Here is a 20,552-nt window from a genome sequence, read left to right as displayed (position 1 = left end):
CAAACCCCAATTTGAAAGCCGATTCCTAGCTTCAAACCCCGATTTGAAAGTGTGAAATTTTCTTTTGAAACTCTCAAGTCATTTGAAAGCCAAGACAACCTTGAGTTGCTAATTTGTCATTTTAAAACCTGTTTTTTTGTTCGTCTTGTTTTTACAGTCATGAAAAATATTCAGAAATTTTGGCTGAATTTTGAGCCCCGAAATTTTGCTGCACATGCGACAATTTCTATGCATGAACAAAATCCCGACACCGCAGATGTCGGCGGTGGCCATTTGAGGCTAAAGATGCCGAATAAGCTTAATTGAGCAAACAAATGACATTTGTCAGCAGGGCAAAGAATCAATGAGATGATTTCCCGCAGTTTATCAGATGCTCTTCGGGACATTATCTACTCAATAGCACCTTCTTTCTCATAAGGACAATCACATCTCATTAACAACTCTCTCCGTTTTCCTCAAGCCCACGATGCCATCATGAAGGCTCATTCAAAAAGAGAAAATAAGGATTTTGTCAGACGATCGGGCTGTTCGCCTGTACAAGTAATTAAACAGCCTGTTAAATTTAGTCTAATTAATGACTTACTGTACAAATGCAAGAAGACAATAATGAAGGTAACACCTACTGTTATGATGAATATTCAAATCGCAAAGATTAAATCTGTGCATTTAGGTCTGACAGAAGTCATGTTCTATAATCTATTTTAAAACATATAAGCACAATGCGGAATAAGGATGTCTAAGATACTATTTGGTATAAAAAAAACAGGTTGTAAGAATCAGTTAAAAATGTGAGAAGCTGACTTTTTTAAAAAAATTTAATTTAGCTTAGCCTGCTAGCATGGTAATGCTTTCGAGCCTTTAGAAAGCATGTCATCTCAAATAATTAAATTTTGTATAAAAAAAATGGGATCTTAGATATCTCAATGTCATTTAGGAAAAGAAAACCATGTTGCAAATTCACAAATGTATACTGTTGATAATTTAGTCAGGCACCTTTGTGGACAGCTAAAGGTCCTCACAGGGCACCATTGAGTGCTACAACTTGTCTTCAACAAGAGACTAATGGTGGGCCATTCTGAGACATTACTCAGCTTTGTTTGTCTCCAGTCCAGGTATGTTAGCTCTTCACAGGAGGTTCTGTATGGGAAGTATGATTTGTTAAGAAACTGCAAAAGCTTCTCAGCTGTGTTTCCAAATAAGTTTTAGTGGCTTTTGCCCATCAACACGAGCAGTCAGGCATCAAACCATTGGATCACTTTAAATGATTTGCTTTTTTTTTTCTTTCTTTTGCTCACATCATAGTTCATTATATGCTCAATTGGAAAACAAATTATTTTTTGGGTTCTGTCTTTCCATTTTCACAATGAGCCATAATCTAAACGATATTTAAACATTACAGAATGAGGTCCGAAACTGTGTCAAATGTGTCTGTGTGTTATCAGGCCAGAACACAAAGTGAAATGTCAGGCTTGCAGATCCAAAAAAATGTATGGATGATTTCCAACGTACGAGTTTGAACGCATCTTCCTTTGGTTGGATGCTTGTAAAGATGCTTTCAATAACTCCAGAAGTAAAACCAAAAGTGACACACTTTTTGTATTGTCATGACAGATGACGCACTAGTAGAAGAAGAATCTTTCTGTCTCTTGCTAACATGAAAGCTGTGACGCTCTCGCTTTGGAGTGCTAACATCTCTATTTGCGCTCCCGGGGGAGCCCCACTTGTCGGCGAGCGCAGCCCCCCCCCCCCCCCCTCCAAAGGAAATCACCTCGTTTGTTTTGTGTCAATCCACTCAAATCCGCCAGTGTTGTGTTGCGAGTTCCCCGAGGGAAAATGACTAGCTTTAAGCCAGGAGAGATGTGTACAAAAGTATTGGGACACCTTGTGAATAAAATAATACCTGTCATAGTTCTGAGTCTTTGCACATGCTTCGGAATGATTAAAAGCCGTGTCCCAATACTTTTGTCGGCATAATAAATGAAATCACATTTTTTGTGGGGCAGCTGTTCCATCCTTGCCTGCTGCAAATTATGTCCCCACATGACTAAACTGCATTTGTTTTTAATTATAATTCCAATCAATGATATCATTATGCAAGTGCAAAATCAAAATCAGATGACGGCAAATCTGAAATGGGATACCCCCCCCCTCCTTCCCCCCGCCCCTCCCCTCGGAGAAAGTTGAGTTGGCTGAAAAACAAAGTGAATCAAACTTTACCCAATTCAGTTGCTTTCAGTCTGGAATCAAAGTAGATGATCCTGTTGATAAATAGGACTCTCCGTTTTTTGTGGGTCTATCCTTGGGACGATAAGCCTACAAAAACTTATGCCAAGATATGGACTGATTTGTATATTTTTTTTTATTGATACTATTATTTTCTAATATTTTATTATTTTTTAAACATTTTATTTATTTTTAATATTTATTTGTGTGCCTGTTTAATGTGAGCTTACCCAGCCAACAAGACCCGTGCACTTGGCCAACATGACTTCCAAAATATCCACTTCAAAGTGTGCTGACTTGCCATGTCTTCCTTCTCGGTCCCTAATAGGAAGACATTGTGGAGCCCGAAAGCAGGTGCATCGACGCCCACTTTCCCCTCCCATCACCTCGCAGATGTTTCCCTTGAAAGGCGACGGCGCGCCTCCTTCCACCTCGACCCATCCAAGTGCTCTCTTTTCTTCCCTTTGACGAACCTGGGGAGGTGAAACGACAGGAGAGCGGCGAGCAGGTAGAACGTCTCCTAAACACCTCTGATGGGTGTTTGTGGAGCGGCGGCGGCGACAACCACTCCACAAGCGAAGTGCTGGTGATGTAAAGAAGAAGGAGAATGATTGAATAAGGCTAATTAAAGCAGTTATTTGTCAAGCGAGCACCTGTGCCAGGGAGGATTTTTATTTTTTTGCGCCCCGCCATTGCGTTTAACTCCTCGTGGATGCCAATCAGCGATTAATGAGGCGACGCCGAGCCCGTGGCGCCGACAAACTGTTTACGCTGTCTCGCTCGCCTGCTTCCTCCGGACCTTCGCGTGCGGCATTAAGGCTCATTGTGTGGAAGCCACTCCTCCTTTGCATCCAAATCTTGCCAAACCTTTCAAAGTCATATTTAAGTCTTCAACATGAACAAAAATTCCCGCAAAAATTTGTTCGAAAGGGCTACCCGGAAAAAAAAACACACCTGCTCAGCTCAAAGTGTGGGTCACATCCCAAAGAGGGTGTCCATGGTGACGTATCCGTCAAACAAAAACAATCTTAGCAGCAGCAGCAGCTATATGTTCTCCCATATATCAAAACACAATTAAGTCAATCCGCAATTAGCATGTGGAGGAAAGAGCCCGTAATTACCGCAGACGGGAACGTCATGCAATGGGAAATAATGGTCGCTTGCCGATAATAACTCGCTTGTTTTCATCTGATGAGCGATAAACTTATAAATAGAAAAGTGTAACATTGACTTGTTTACTTTGGTACAAAACGAAGAAATTGTGTTGGTTTTATGGAAAACTCTTAAACATTGCTTTGACAAAATTTCACCTAACACCAGTCGGCACCCTTTGTCTTTCTTTGTAGCCGAATGCAAGGCTACATTTTAGCGTTGTGGCTAAGTGCTCTAGTTTTCCTTCTACAATGTTGCACTCTGTGAAATTGATTCATTGAGCATTTAAAATCTATGCTACTTTAGGTCTTAGATTAGAAGACAGGATGTTTAAATGTAATTAGTTTGCATTACTGATCAGCTATAAAAATATTTTATTTGTTTACTTTGTTCGAATTACTGCCGCACTTCACTTAAAGGCGTATAAAAAGGGATCATGTTGGAATGCTTTTATTCAAATTAAAAACAGACAATTTTGATACATTTTTTTCCCCCACTTGCAGATGTATACGATCTACTCTGTATCGACAGATGCCTAAAAAGAAGTAAATTGGAAATAATAGTAAATTAAAGACAATTTGATCTGTATTTTGATATATTTTACATCTTGTAAATCAAAACCAATTTTCCAATTAGAATTTTTTTTTGTACCCTTAAGCTTTTTTTATTTTTTATTTTATATATATTTTTTTAAATAATGACATTCCCTTACACCGTTTTGGCTGAAAAATGCCACGTTTTTTTTCTTTTTTCAATTATGTCAATTTACCGCCATGTTTTTTTTTTTCCTCGTTCAACTAAGGCCATATTTCCTGTATTTACTCACCCGCCTGCCACCGCAATAAAACATCAGGAAGGACGCCGAAATTTTTTTTTAATTTAAGCCTTAAGCTTTTGTTTGAGGAAGAATACCTTCTGTTGGCGGGATTTGCTGGCATTTCCTTCTCAATCCATCTGTTTTTTAAGGTGATGGTGGGAGGCGGCTGTTGAGGGGAGGGGGACAAACAAGAGAGGAGAAGAAGAAGAGGTAGAGGAAGAAGAAGAAGAGCATGTTTGTGCGCGGCGTCATTGTGCTTGATGCAATGTAGGTCAGCATTCTGCGCGGCGCCAGATAAGACACCAGGAACAAGTGTTGAGCGCACTTACAAGCACATATCTGTCAACAGAGAACGTGACAGATCTACAAGAGCCCCTCTCTCGCTCTCTCACTCTTTTTCACGTCCATCCTTTTTTTGTTGTTTTTGGCCCGCCAAGTGTTTCCGTTCCCGTCGTCATTAGCATTTGAGCAAAAAAAAAAAAAAAAGGGGGCCAGATTTGGGCCTATCTGCCGCCGCGTCGGGCCTGGCCTGGCTTGTTATCTGCGCACTACAGAGGTGCAGCTGTTGAGCAAAATGGATTTGCTGATTTTTTTTCTTTTTTTTTTTTAAAGGGAGATGAGGGAGGGGGGGTACAAAAAGGGGGGGATTCAGGTATTCACAGGAACCTAAAAGACCGTCTTGTGCGCAAGCGTTTCCAAATGTTGGTGTTAAAAGGCAAATGTTTTTTTAACAGTTTAACCTTTCCCAGGTGTCTTTAAAAATACTCTAAAATTCAAAATGTATAAAGCATGAAGAATTCTTGAAATCATTTTGTTTTGGGCGGAGGGACAGTGTGTTCCTTGCAAATTGTTTCTGTTACCGTGACGACCACGACGGGGCTCAGGCGTCTCAACTTTTGCCAGCAATTTTTTTTTTCCGACCCAGTTGGTATTTGTCAAAAGAGTGACTCACGGCAAATCAAACGACTTTGTTGTGTTTTGGGAGATTCTGGAGAGTTTGAGACTCCCTTGAGAGTTTTTTTTTTTTTTTTTTAAAGGAATAATATCTAAATTTTAATTTTTCAAAAATTCCCTGGTTCAAACTCCAAAGTTCCCAAATGGTGAATCATTGTATCAAAGTATATAAAAGCCATACAAAGTGACTTTTCCATATTGTACCCTCTTTAAAAACCCCTTCATCCACTTTCCAGGTTCCCAACGGTTTCTCATGGACCGACCTGACCGTCCGACGAGACTGCTGCCGCTGCTGGTGTTTGACGCAACTACTGGCAAGTGCATCTCTTTTGTTTAACACACATCCATACACACACACACACACACACACACACACACACACACACACACACACACACACACACACACACGTGGAGGAATCCTGGCGCAGCTCGATGACCCCCATGGGAGACGTTGGCGGGGCCCAAGCCATCAGAGAGGTTGGTTGGCTTTGCTCAAGTGTGTTTGTGTGTGTACTTGCCAGCATACGCACAAATGGGGACCTCACACACACACATACCATATGTAAGCTAACAGGAAGTGTGCCGTCGTTTTAATTGTATCAGTCGTTCATCAATTTGATCACATGATCATAACACTTCTTAGTGTTACAAAGTATTTCAGCACTTTTATTCAGTCATGCTTCTAAGTTCAGCTAGCTAACGTTGACTTGTTTACAACGGTAATACTAGCTTGCTCTTGCAAGGTGGCTTTCAAAATTCTATGCCGTTATGAACGGCCCTATTTGAAAATTGCTCTCGTGCCTGTGAGTGAGGGAAATGTACAAAGTTAGCCTAAAAACTGCAAGCCCCCACTTCAAGCCACTATTTTGACAAATAAGCGTGTCAGTATTGTTTCCATAATAGTTTGGTGTCACCTGTGTTGAGCAACTTCTGCTCATACTTTTCGAATGCTGAGTGTTTGCCCTCTTCTTCCTCCTCCTCCTCCTCCTCCTCCAGCATACCTTTTTGATCTTTCTCCGCCTTGAAAGGTCATAGCGCTTAATGGCGGCTTCACAATCAAGTGTACCGCTTGTTGATTAAGACTGCAGAAAACTTTTTGTAATGTCAACTTATTTATTCTTTGCGAGTGGGTTACGTTGTGCACGCTAGCTAGCTTTTAGCGCACCGGCGGAAGTCAATTGACAGAGCGGCGCATTGAAACGTGAGCGTAGAGGTCCGCAGGTGTCTCTTAATCGTATTCGTGTCGTCCTAGCTCGGCTGCGTGGGCGCCGCCGCCGCACAATTAAACGATTGTGAAGACAATCTGAGCGCCCGTAAAAAGTTTCCTCGTAATGCCGCCGCGTTGCTCGACCATAATTACTATTAAAGTGTTTAACCCCCCCAAAAGCAATCGCCAGCTGCTGCCATTGACGACCACTTAGACAAAAAAGGCCGTCGATTGTCAGGGGCTGATGTGCTTTTATTCCCTTTTGTATAAAGATGCTTGAATGTTACAATCAGAATCTTAATTCATAGAGTCTGAGGAAAAAGAAGCAAAATGCTTTTTGTTAAAACTAAAGATCTACTATTATGACGTTGTTGGTATCATGATACTGTTGATATCGGGACACAGTTGCCATCAATGGATGCACTTGGTGCTGTGATACTGCTTGGTGTGTTGATACTGTTTCTACGGTGACGCGCTTGTTATGGGTTAGTACTGTCTGTATTGGATCACTGTCCACGTTTGTGGTATCGTGATTGTTGTATCAGTGTTGGTATGGTGATACTGTTATCTGTGATATGATGTGATACTGTCATGATCTGACAAGTTGCAAGGAGCTGCTTCTTATTGTGAAGATGCCCCACAGCCAGTCCCTCAAAGTAGGCGTGATGAGTGGGGGGGTTCTAAAACACACACACACTCACACACACACGCCCTTGCGATCACTCTAGTGCGCTTCGCTGGGAATCAGGAAGAAGGCGGCGCTCTGGTGTGCTATAATGACTTTCTAGAGAAACAATAAGAAATAAATACCTTGGAGCGCCTCTATTAGTCAACACTTAAGCCCCCCCCCTTCCGCGCCCCCATCTCGGTACCGCCTCCCCTCTTCTCAGCGCTCCTTCCTGACTCTCCTAACGAGCCTCTCGTTGGCGGATCGTCTTCGAGATGGAGTTTGAAGGGAGAGGCCCTCCTCACACACAATTGGAGTGCTCGAGTCGTGCAAACTGGAAAAACAAATAGAAAAATTCGAATGAAAGAAAACAAAATAATATCGATATTGAGATGATATTATTGTGTAGTATGGAGTGATACTGATCAAATTTGTGATGTGGTCCGGAGCCAGCCATGAGCTAAATGATGAAGAATTCATCCATACGTCCACAAATTCCAGTTGGATGAGGAGGCTGAGGGTCCTGCGGGACCCCGGCGCCTCTCGCCCCTCCCTTACCCAGCCACGATTTATCCTCATATTCCAATGCCGCCCCCCCTCCCTTCCCGTCCTGCGGAGCTCCTTGCGGGGCTCTCGCAGTAGCAGCTTGCGCACCGTGCTGCCAAAAGAATTTATTAGAGCAAATGGTGCTGTAAGCCCCGTGGAAGGCGCACCTTATGTGGAGATTTAGAAGATATTAGCAGCGTGGCGCAGGCGGGAGCACAGGTGCGCACGCTAATAGCCATTGTCTTTATTGTGTGTGTGTGTGTTTACATGCGGAGCCAGTCTTTGAGCAAATATGTGGTTCCTCACGGGCCTGCAGAGAAAGTTGGGTCATATTGGCACGTGAAACAAAGAAAAATGAAACACTGAGTGAATGCTTGATTAAAAGTGGGCGTGGTAGTTGGTTAATGTCTTACACGGTTGGTTGGTAAGTTGTATTTTTTTTTTTCGTGACTGTCACTATTTTATTTGGCCACCATTAATTTGGAGTTGTTGTTGTTTTTTTTGCCATACTCTTAAAAGCACCTTTTAAGTCGTAATGGTTCCACCCAAACGTGTTAGCCTGGTGTCAGCTCGCCGTCCACCTAAACTCGAATCAACTCAGCTCAAGCTTTGGCGCTTAAAAAACGCATTAAGCAGAGAGCACCTTCCCCGCATTATGCGCTGAAATGATTCCATGGGTAACACCTGCACAACAAATTTGCCATTCAAATTTGCAAAGGCTGATCAAACAACGGCGAAACACTGTCATTATTGGAAGGGGGAGGAAGGCTTTTTTTTTTTTTCCTCCTAGGGATGGGGTGCAGCGAATTAACGATTCAGCCGGAAGCAAACTTCATTTTATAGGTTTCATTCACCTCATTTCCCAAAGTGTATTTAACAAAAACAACAGCGCAAATTGCTTTGGATCCACAAAATCTCACCTGCGTGGGAAAAAGGAAAAAAAACAAAAAACAACAATCAGCGCTTCGCTTTGATGCTAAAACTTAACTTCCTAGAAAGAAAGGAATGAAGAACGGAATAGAGGAAGAGGAGCACATCTGGCTCGGACGATGACAAATTGGGGCTAACCAATCCGGCCTTTTTGGGTGTAATCCAGTAATAGCTGTAATCCCCGCGCATGAATAAAGATGGCCACTCTCACCTGCAATGTCCTGGGCGGTCAATTGTTTATTGGAGGAGAGAGAGTGCGCTTTCAATTTCAAGTGGCCTTCAATAAAAGGCTCAAATTCTAAAATGAGACTTTCTACAATCAAGGCCTTAAATATACTCAAAATGAGTCCTTCAAAAAGGCCATAGTTATATTGTTCTGAATGACCTTAAAAAGTTCCTTAGTTAAAAAAAATGTGGATTACCAAAGTAGAGTTTAAATTTTATAAAAAGTCTCACATTTGATTTTCCAAAATCCAAACCTTATCAATCGGTAAATAAATGCACTTTATGGATATGATTTAAATTAATTCTACATGGTTTCCACTTTCAAATAAAAAAAAAAGGTTCCAAAAACCTTTAAAAAAAAGTCTAAAAGTGACCTCAAAGTCTTAAACTTAATTTTTCCAAAATTACAGCCTACAAATTATATTTAATAGGGTAAAGAACTTCAATTCATTGCCTTAAAAACGATTTAATTAGCTTTTAATTTCCAAAATGTTCACAAAAAAATTCCAAATGCCATCTTGCTGGTGGTCAACATTCCGAAAGCTTCACTTTATCATCCAGCTGGAGCCCCCTCCTCAAATCCCAAAGTGCTCCTCCTCTCTTAATGCCATTACGGCAAGGCGGGATAACGGGACGGCGACCCCGGAGGTGCGTTTGAGCGCAATCGTGCTTTGCGGCGTTGCTCCCAAAGCCGCGGCTTTGTGGCCATTAGTCACACGTTTTAGCGAGAAGGTGGCGGCAAAGTGCGTTGACGGGGGGATTACGCTCCCATCCACCATTCGCCGCGTGATTCCCGTTCAAAGAAGGACGCCGAGGAACTATTGTACTTGACGACATTAAGGCGCTTAATCTGCTATTAATATTTTAATGATCGGAAATAGGCTGCGAAGTTTGACGCCGTTCCCCGCCACTCTGCGTTTTTTTTGTTTACACACCGGCGGATGAACGGCAAACGCGGCGGGTCCAGATTACTCTCGGCCGCGATTACACCGGCGGGGATTTGAATAATCTCACTTGAGCGTGGGGAAAGATATTTTATTTTGTAATCGTAGATTAGGTTTAATTGGGACACTGGTAATCGTGGATTAAAGCAGAGTTCGGGCCCCGATGAGTCACATTGAAGGAGGCCCAAAAGGGAACATTAACAAAAAAAGTTCGTCATAGTAATCAATATATCATAACAAGAATGTTTTATTAACATTTTGTAGTTTTGACGAATGGCCATATTTGTACTTTTTTTTTTTTTTTTTTAACAGCAGCATTTGAGATAATAAACATACATCATAATATTCATACAGGTTTATAGTATTATAATTTTAAAGAAAGACCTGTACACTATTCTGTTTTTCTGATGATCAGTTTTTATTTTTTGAAACAAACTGTGACTTTAGGTTGTGTTAAGAATTTCCACCTGGCATTGAAACGTATCCCCTCCTCCCGCGATAAATAGACTGCATACCATTTGTTAGTTGTCTTGTGACGAAGATCCAAGCAACAATGGCAAACTTGTGTAGGAAGTTGAGTTGCGCCGCCGCGTGCCAACGGGAGCGACTTAACTTCTCCTTGGAACCTCCTCCTCCTCATCGTCGTTGCCGTGGGGAGAGGGGAGGTTCTGCCGCGGCCTGATAAGTCATCTACATGAATGGCTGCCTCTTCTCACAGGTATGTAAATAAAAACAACAAGCCCCCCTTTTCATCCCCGCCGCCACAAAAGAGCGCGGTGAGATTAAACGGCGACGTCAATAGCCGCCTCCCTTCCGAGCGCCGCGCGCTGCCAAAAGACTAATATTAGTATCTCCGGGAAATAATCTCTCTTTTTATTGCGCAAGTTTCCCACAGAACGCCATTCACGTTTTATCAGAGGATTTAAGAAATGCGGATGAAATGCTATATAAGCTGGATCCCCTCGGGAAAGGTTCTCATTCGCCTCCTTTCCAGAGGCGAGCGAACGAGCGGCACCTTGGCGTCGAGCAAAGAGAGGAGGAGGAGGAAGAAAAAAAGGAGAGGAGGAGGAGGAATTAATTTTTACCCTCTGGGGGGGAAAAAAGAGAGGATGCGAAGAGTCGGGCGGGAGTCTCGCTGTGATTGGCGTTCAGTCGAGGAGCGAGCGGTAAGGGAAGCCACGCTTGTTACTAATGATTTGTTTGGCCTAACAGATGTTTAGCAGCGCTCGGCTGGCTGGAAGAGGAAAAAGTCACAAAAAACAGGAAGTGGAAGTAGAAAGGAAGCAGGAAAGAACCAAGCGAGGAGGAAGCACCAAGCGAGGAGGAACAAAGTGGGAAGGGAGATGGAAGCAAGGAAGCGGAAGAACTAGAGGACAGAAGCAGGAAGTAAACAGGAAGTAGAAGAACTAGGAAAGCAGGAACAAAGTGTGAAGGGCAATTTAAAGAATAGATTTGTTTGACTAAAAAGTTACAAAATCACTTTCTGAAAATGAAATAAGTACCTGGAGAAAAGTCACGCATGGGGAGAACAGTAGCTGATATTCGAACTCCCAACTGTGCGGCTAACCCGCTAACAGTGGCCTTATTTTAGTCAAAAAATTCAATTGTTACTCAAGTGCCTCAGTCGTAATCTTCTCGCGGCCTTTACTGACCTTGGCGCCGATTCCCAAATTGCGATCCATCCAAAGCCGTGAGCTTCTTCCCAACTTTGTGCCGACTGTGAAGTTTTCCGCCTGAGCCGGTCGTGGATCCGCTCCCGCGTTTCATCTCAAAACCTCGTCACCGGCAAATCTGCGTTCCCAATTCTCAGAGCTTAGTCGCGACGGCTACACTTCGCCACGTCGCTCTTTTTATTCTCGCGTCGACGTTCTCCCGCCTTTACGTTGACCGCTCGCCACGTTGTCTTGCGGAGATTACGACGGCGAGCGGCGGTGTCGGGAGCCAAGTGGCTGAGCGTCCTCGGGCCACTCGAGCCTGAAAGCCTCAGCGCGGCGTCGCGGCTCCGGCCCCGCATCCGCCATTTCGCGTCCCGGTGACTTACGGAGTTGTGGAAGACTGTCCGCCGCTGCCAAGCTTGACTTGGAGTGCACTTTTCCGATAAACAAAAGCACATCCAGGCTTGAGCTTCTCATTTCACACTATGTGCTTTGGCTTCAGGCGACGCTTTGCCGGAGCCTCTGGCCTAGAGTCCAAAAGATGGCTCCAGTTGGCTTTCCTTAAACAAAAATAAAAAGACCAAGATGCCACATGTGGAGGATTAGTCGCTATCCTTCATCCTCAAAGCTCTCCGCTCGCCCTCCGCCTACCTCAACCTTCACTTTTTCCCCCGGGAAAACCTGCACCGTGGTCACCTGACTTCCACCTGCACGGTGCTCCCTAAATCGGATTTCAACCTCGCATATCGAGATAAATGATCCTCTCGTTGGCAAACGTAGACACGGTATGTGAGCGCTTAGTCTACATATGGCGCTTCAATGGCAAAGTGCGACTCGGCGCCAGAACAGAAAGTAGGAGAGGACAACAAACACTTAGAAAAGTGGTGGCGTGGATCTGACGGCGAGTGGCACCCATCAAGGCCCGAGCGCCCGCACCAGAGCACCGATTAGCATTAGCTGGATAACCCTGTCGCGCACCCGCCCGTCTCTAAGCGCGCCGCCACCCGCGGAGCCTTTGCCTGTCTCGGCGAACAGATGTGCCGCCCACTCGCAACAGTTGCGCGCTCCCCACGGTGGCCTTGTGGGAGACGATGGCTCGCCATGTTGTTGGCGGCGGTGGTGGTGCGCATTTCCGGGATCAATATTTACCCAAAATGCTGCACCTGCTGCATGTTTGTTAGAAGTTGGCACAAAGACACCTGCTGGAGTTTTCATTAACAAACAACAACTGCTTCTTATTATCGCTCGACTGTGCAACAACGTGACCACATCCTTTTTTTTTAAATATAGTTCTACCGCTTCAAAACTGAAGCCTAGTTTGAACGCATGATCCACGTATTCTTCTTGTGTTAATTTAAGCAGCTGATAATCAACACGTTAACTGGCTCGCACTAATAACGCTTAATGAAGAACTGCTTACGGAACAAAACACAGCCCACTTGGTTTATTCTCAGCTAATGCAATAGTTCATGTTAATTGCTTTTTAATGCACCGCCTCCACGATAATGTCGCGCAACTTTCATTGATTTATTATTTTCAATCCATAATATCGTAGTCTTGATCAAATAAGATAAAACTTTATCCGTCTCACACGCGGAGACGGGCCTCGTTTTGAAGCAGTCCGAGAAGCAGAATCTTAAAAAAGAATGATCTGAGCTATTATTTGTTAATACAAAAAGGAAAACCAACATTTAAATATGGATACGTGACGTAAAGCCAGAATAAACATCGGAGTGAGTGACATCCCGTAATAATGTTGCTGGATGTTTTCAGCAGGCTCCATTGGAACTCACAGCTTGCCTCCAGCTCAAAAATCAACATCTCACAGAAGGACTTTGCCCCCCAAATTCACGTGTCAACACACTGAGTCAACAGCAGCTGATCTGGGAGCAGCTCGGCCGCCGTCTGGACAAAGAAAATGCACCGAATGCAAAAAAAAAAAGTAGAATTGCCGCTTTGCATTTGCCCGTCCGTCACCGTGAGGAGTTTGAGATGTCTCCTCTTACTAAACTGCTTTTGTCAGACAATCAGGAGCCAAGATGGCCGCTTGATCCACAAACATTACATACTGTATGTTTGTTCATGTATATATCGACAAGTTTTCTTTACGTGTGGAAGTACGTGTTCCCTCTAGTGGTGAGCGACGGAATTACTAAACATGAAAAAAGAAAATTCCGATCAGCTCTTAACCAACCCCGAAGAAAAAAGTCACAGGGTGTCAAGTGGGGGCACCTGCTTGGCCAGAGATGCGGGCATCCAGTCATTTGATGTAAAGGGGAGCCCCGACTCGCATGAAAATCCCATTTCCAACCTTCGCCGCTAAGTGGCCGGCTCTCTTTTTGCGAGCAAGACGCTTTCAGCCCGAGGGCGAGCTGTGTCAGCTGATAGTGCGGCGGGTGGGCCGGGGCTGGGCCCGGGGGTGGCTGGGTTGGCGTGTCGGGGAGGAGGGGGGCCGGCCAACGCTGCCGCTCTCCTGGCATTTTGGCAGCGTCAGGCGGGCAAAAGCAAGCCTAAGCTGGTTTAGGATATTCAAATGTGGCCTTGCTTGGCGCCATCTTGATCGCCAGTTGGCCCCCAGAGGTGGAAAAGGGATCTGACGGAGGAGTGGAGCGTCTTTTTACCCAGCGCTGTCCCAAATCGCGTTTGCGGCTCGCTACCTACACCGCCACCGCAAGCTTTGCACGTATTTGCCACATGATAGCGTCGTAGTGCCTTGAGATCAGAGTTCACTTTGTGTTGATTTCATTTTGACTTTTTTTTGTTTTAAATTCCAATTTTTAGAGCAAATTTGTTAGATTTTATTATTTTATTTAGATTTTGTTAGTTTTAGTATTTTTATTGTGTGTTTTTTTTTTTTTTTTTATTTCCCCCATTGTGGGTTTTGTTCTATTTTTTGTGTGTGAAGTGACTGAAGTGTTGTAGTGCCACCCTGGTAGGCAGGACGTAATGTTATTCCCAAGGTTTTTATTTTTGGGGGTGCATTGAATGAATTGACTGGTAAAACAACAACACGCTGATTATCGGGGGTGATAGGTTGCATCGTGTGACCTGACCTCGTCCCAAACACACAATGTGGACATTATGCTCAACAAAGTCTATTGACCTCGTCACAATAAAAAGTCCCTGTGGGCTGCTGATGGAATTCTATGATAAGAAAAATCCCCCCCAAAGAAAAAAAGCTGTTAAAAAGCAAATTCATAAAGTCAAGAAACTCACAGACTATCTGTGGTGGGAAAAGGGCAACAGATGGCTGATGATTAGAACGTAGGCATTCACTCACTGTAGTAGTGATTTATTTTAGAAATTAAAAGCTGTTTTTTTCCCCCATGCGATTTTATTTATTTATTTATTTATTTTCCTACAGATGAAAACCTCTCAGCTAAAATGAATAAATATTTTATGTGCTAACTATTAGAAGTTTACGCTAATCTGTTGTTTACTGCTGAGCTAGCAATATTTAATATCTGTTAAAATTCTGTTAGAAAACTTTGACCAATCAGTCCGAAAACAGAAAAATTGCTGATGTCATTGATGGCCCGTTTCCTGGCCTGGTGAGGATGATTTGAAATCTGACTGAGAAGAAAAAAAAGTCACCACTCGGCCTTCAACAAGAGGCTGAAATCTGATTGGATAAAAAAAAAATTGAGCATGCACCTGCAGCTGAGAGAAACATTAGGAAATGAACAGAATCCCAACTTGTTGAACGCTCACGTGTTTTCTCTCCACCCAAACATGCGAGATCGTTGGTTCCCAAGGCGATGCCCAGCCCTGGCATCAGCTCACCCTAATTTCATTGCGGCCAGCGCGGTCTCATGGAGGAGGCCCATTTATTAGAGATTGCTTTTAGTCTAATTCAATCAAGGCCTTTTTTTACTCGTTTATTTCCGTGGTGAAAGTCCGGCTGAGGAAAAGCAGGGCCGTATTTCCCTCATTAGCCGTAATAATGGGCGTAATAGCAATAATGGCATTTAATGCAATCAAAGGCAGAGACGCGGCCCATCAATGTCAAAGGCAAAATATACAAGCGACTCCGCACATTATTTTGGACCACTTAAAGCCGGGCGAGGGGAGGGGGCTGATCGGCATCACTTGCACCATAAAAACTAGATTTGATCTCACGCATTCAAAGTTATCAGCCATTTGTAAACATCGTAAAAGGAGGAGAAAAAGCCAGTCGTGACTTCCTTCTTCTCAATTAAGCAGGTTTGAAATCGTTCTGCCATCGATTCATGTTTGCATTCACGCCCATTGACACTTTGGTAGTTGGAGTTTATCCCAGTTAACTTTTAGCAAGTTTATTCATGCACCAACATCTATGATCTTTTTTATTTGCATCATATGGTATTGTAGCCTTAAGCTGGCAGGCTCTTGTTAGACGATTTGTTTTGCTCGCACAATTTGTAGTTTGAATTCCTAACCCGAGTTTAAAATCCTAAACCTAGTTTTAAACCGTAGTTTGGAACCCTAACCCTAGTTTGAAACCCTAACTCTAGTTTGAAACCCTAATTTGAAACCCTGACCCTAGTTTTAAAGCAAGTGCACTTTGGCTGTTTTTCGGAGAACTGTGTGATGAAGAGATGATGTGAGATGATAAGATTGAATCATTATTTTTTGTTTTTCTCACCAGTTGCATATGGAAAATAACCCCCGCAACAAACGAGTTGACTGGAATTTGCATTAAAAGCGATAAAAGCGGCTTGACTGTATTTTTGCATCATATTTCTTAGTAAAAGCATCTCTGTTATGGAAGCAATTAGCATCTATTTGCTAGCCACAAAGCCCCCACCTCCTGTCTCGATGTAGCTGAACTGGCTAACGATGAAGGATGATATCGATCCATCATGACATTAGTGAGCTTGACAGGCAAACACACCTGTACTCTTGTTTTCTTTTGGGTTTTTTTTTTTTTTTTGGGCTGCAATTTGTGGACAGCGAGCAAGAGAAGAGCAAGTGCTGCTTTAATTACTGCTGCTGCTACTTCTCCTGGTTAAAATATTAATGGGGCACAGAGTGTTGCATGCTCATTTCTGTTGATTTTTAATTAGTGGTAATTCATTTTGCACAAAGCATGTTGATGCCTGCGCCACAGACATTAGCGGAGAGGCTACAGAAACATGTTTTGAAACAAGGGGCGCGAGGTGGTGGCTTAGTTAGGCGGGCTCTTGTTTCCCGCGCCCAGATGACCAACCCACCCCCCCCCCAAAATGGGACGACCAGTCAAAAACAATCACGTGAGTGTGACAGACGCCGGGCCTATTAGCGCACTAGCCATTAGCACCCTGCCAATTAGCTCGCTGGCCATTAGCGCATGCTCGGCGATTAGCGGCCTAGGGACAAAAGCGGCATCATCAGGTCGATTTTGCCGGCCTGGCGTGCCACCAAACATCTCCATTAGCCTTCTTAGTTACCCAGAATGCCTTGCTTTGCCCGCCGCTATTCCCAGCGTGCGTGCTATGCCAGAGTCGTCGCCGGCATCTGGGCGCCTCCCGATTGAGTAGCGTAAATAAATAATAATCCCTGGAAAGGCGAACAGCACGTCAGCATCTGTCGGCCTTTCCGGCTAATAGTTTTTAGCGCCGTTTCATGCTGGATGATGCGTGTTTGTATTCGGGTCAAGGGAGGATGCAAAACAAAACAGGTCACCGAAAATCCTTGACGGAAAGTTTGAGTTTATTACCACCTGAAAACCTTTCTCGAACTAACAATTGTACTGACTTTACTATACGACTAAATGGTTGATTAGATTCTGCTTTGACGTTTGGATTTGTTTTTAGTCTTTCCCCCCCCCTCTGTTAACCACTTTGGATTTGAGCTGTTTTCCAACTTGCCGAAACTAGCAAGGCGCTGCCTGTTTTTGTTCCAGGCGCAACAAAAACAGTTGAAAGATGGCGGACTGTTTTGCGGACGCAATGGCAGTGAGCTGACGGCCGCATAAATAAGGTATGTGGCAACATCTGGTCTTTGTAACCCGGCAAGCGTTTTAATGCGACGCATCGGCGGCGAGCACTCCCGCTCTCGCTTCCTTTTAGCGCGGAATAATCAACCGTCGTTGGGGAATTCAAAATCCCCCCCATCTTCCTCCCAAGTTGTCACCCCATTTAAGGAGACTTTCTTTCTTACTTAGTTGATTTTAAATTTTTATACCTTAGGGAACACCGCCGTGTTTGTGTGTGCGTTGACATCCAGCGCAATTAAAATTCACACGCTCTCGTCCCCATTTGACTGCCACCCGGCCGACGCCCGAAAAGTTGTACATTTCAACAAGTTTGTCTTGTTTTATCTTGTTGGTATTTGTATGATGTAAAGATTCTTATTTCTATTTTGGGGCTGAAAGGTGACGTCAGGCCGGGCCTCTGCGATGGTGGAGAAAAATGATCATTCTGCCCAGCTTTCAATAGCAGGAAATGGCGAGAAACAAAAGACTTTCTAAGGCCACGGTGGGATCCGAAAGCCGACGCCGGGTCACAGCTGCGGCTAAGATGGCATCTCAAAACACTTGGATAGCTATTATTGGGTCAAATCCAACTCGGGTTTTCAGCGGCTAACGGGCAGCACGTTGTATCATATTAGCATAATGTTAGCGTCCTAAGCTAATAACGTAGCATTTCCTCCACTCCTGCAACTTTTGTCCTTGATGCATTTGAAAACGTGTTCTCTTTTACTATTTTTTCTGGAAAATGATTCTCTGCTATGAGCCATCTGTCACTGCGTTGTCGTGATCTCGGGATCCGACCGCCTCGCCGCAACTTCCCCCGGCTGAGGATCCCGCCAACTCCCAGGTGCGAGCGCGCTTTTGCTAAATCCCGCAGACTTTGGTTCAATAAGGTTCAAATATCGCCGAGGTTCTACGAGGGTTTAACGACATTTAGGGAAATCAAAGATGGAGACTGAGAGGGATTTGTGGGGGAAGAGTCAAGTCAATGCTTCTGACGCGTGTTTTAAAAAAGGTGCCGAAAAAAACGTCCATTTCCAACAGATGGCGCCATTGTTGCCTTTCAGTTATGTAAAGAAAGATAAGCAGAAAATAAAAGATCACGTCAGACAGTGAGTGGAAGTCAAGTATTCTACCTGAGTGCTTGTATTTGTATTTATTTATTTTTTTTATTATAAAAAAAAGTTATTGTGCGTACGAGTGGCACCTGAGCGCACCGAGGCTTGTCGAGTCTGTTTTGGTCAATGCACAAGTGTCGACGCGGCGGCGACGGGTTGCGTCGGCGCATTATTGCTTGGGAATGGACGAGCGCGAAGTGGAGCTCGCGGGTTCAACGAGCGACAAGAGGACGCTCGAGAGGAGAACAGCAGCGCACTTGTTAGTCGTGAGAGTTTTATTAATAGCCCGACTCTCGCCTGTTGGGTGACTTTATTAACAATGCTCAAACTCATTTAAATATTAAAATATTTATGGCATTTTTTTTTTGAGCAGACTAAACAAAAATTTCTTTTAACCCTGGCCCAATTTTTTGGGGTTTGATTGTTTTTCAGTCGAGGATCATTTGGCCTTGGCGGAAATCAAGTTTCACGTTGAGCCGTGATGGACTGCAGGCCCGCCAGAATCTGCAGCAGAGGTACTCGCTGATGCTTTATCTCCAGATGAAGTCCAATAATGCAATAAGCGCCCGCAGGTCAGCGCGACATCGGCGGCGCCGCTCCTGGCCGAGTCCGCTCCTGGCCGTCTAACCAAAAGCCCTCGGGACTGTGCCCAAATGCAACAGGAAGTCAAGCGGGAAGTGCCATGTCACGATAGACATCTTCCTCCAACCGACCACACAAAGAAACCAAACCCACCAACAATTCTGAGCATAGGCCAGCCAATATTTTATTTATATTTAACCTTACGCCAGGCTGTCAACCAGGGACACGTCTTATTTCTTTTCTTTTCTTCCTTATTACAAAATGTCCGCTTTTGATGGTCACGTTCTTGCAGTTACTCAGCATGACGTGTTTGAGAAGCCTTTGTTGCAAGTGAAACAAGTTCAGCGCCTTTGTTCACCGTACACGTCATTGTTATCATTGTGAGTGCTAATAGCTGCTCTTGTCCCATTAATATGTCAATTAGGGAACAATGTGCTCAGGGTGTCTGCACAATTGACGCTGAATGGAATATTTTGTTTCCAAAACTACACAGACAAGTCATCAACAGGCACAAAAATGTTTTTTTCCGACCGAGCTGGACGAAGCTGCTTGGGAGAGGGAAGTCACAGCTGAAGCTGCTGCCCTCGGATAAGCGGTAGAAGATGGATGGGTTGATATTCTTTAAAACATTTTTAATACAATTGTTCAAATTTGGGCTTGAATTCATGTATGTTTCAGCTGCCATTGTTTAGTCAAGTGTCATCCTTTTTGGCTTTCAGCGCACTCCCCTTTTCAATTAGCGAGCGACTCAGTCCCCGTCCCGCCGACAAACAAATATCAATAAATATCTGTCAATACAAATAAAGAGAGGTGAAGACGCTGACAAACAAGCCGAGCGGCGTCGAGGTGCTCTTGCTCATTATGTCTGTTTTGCCAGGGATCAGACGTGTTTGCTCGGGCGGCGGCGGAGAAGGTTTAAGACGCGCAGATGGCTCCAGCGCCATGGCAAGCTCACTCAGGCCTGCAAAAAAGAAAAGAAGACACTCTCTGTGTCCAAGACATTCCATCGCAAGTCTGATGACACGACCGCAAAGTCCATCATCGTTGTGACCAGCAAACAAGTCTATTAATGCAACCGTCCGTCCATGTATCAATCATTCTATGTATGTATTGTATGTTATGTATGTAATGTATTTATTAGGGGTGTAACGATTCATCGATACACATCGATTAATCGATATAATGCTCTACGATTTGTTGGCATCGATGCTAAACGTAAACATCGATCTATATCGCCCGTTTTTGACCTCGGACATTAGACACGACTATTTTGAAATCCAGTTCATTGTTGCTTGCTTCCGCTTTCCGGGAGCAGTGCGCGGCGTGTTGTGTTGTGAGCAGAGCAGGCACGTGAAAGGGGAGCCGACAGCTACGCGGCTCCTGGGCAGGTGCTATGGCTAGTGTCCAAGAAGACGAGGAAATTCGCTCCCCTTTGGGCTTCAAGTCATTCGTTTGGAAGCACTTTGTAATTTCCTAAATAAAGAGTTTGCAGTACGTTGTTGATTTTGCGTATGAATTGTTATAAATCAGGATATTGTTCTATATCGATCGTAGAGCACTATATCGTGATGTATCGTGAATGAATCACAGCAGGCTTT

At 44.0% G+C, this 20,552-nt stretch overlaps 2 long non-coding RNA genes across 3 annotated transcripts in view; both read left to right on the top strand.

Moving 5' to 3' along the window:
* Positions 1–5,489, top strand: part of LOC119136358 — a 28,993-nt gene extending 23,504 nt beyond the window's left edge. The window contains exons 3-4 of the long non-coding RNA XR_005100721.1: positions 2,552–2,731; positions 5,383–5,489. This is a non-coding gene — a long non-coding RNA (uncharacterized LOC119136358). The remainder of the gene's footprint in view (positions 1–2,551; positions 2,732–5,382) is intronic.
* Positions 5,490–10,440: 4,951 nt separating this feature from the next.
* LOC119136352 lies at positions 10,441–20,069 on the top strand. 2 transcript variants are annotated; one of them, XR_005100720.1, is made up of 3 exons: positions 10,441–10,833; positions 17,186–17,262; positions 18,805–20,069. It is a non-coding gene; the product is annotated as an uncharacterized LOC119136352 (long non-coding RNA). The 2 variants fall into 2 exon arrangements; XR_005100719.1 differs by having other exon boundaries at positions 10,455–10,833; positions 17,186–18,101.
* The last annotated feature ends 483 nt before the right edge of the window (positions 20,070–20,552 follow it).

The sequence above is a fragment of the Syngnathus acus genome, chromosome 16 (assembly GCF_901709675.1).
Source record: "Syngnathus acus chromosome 16, fSynAcu1.2, whole genome shotgun sequence".
NCBI classification, from domain to species: domain Eukaryota; kingdom Metazoa; phylum Chordata; class Actinopteri; order Syngnathiformes; family Syngnathidae; genus Syngnathus; species Syngnathus acus.
This window is presented reverse-complemented; position numbering and strand designations above follow the sequence as displayed.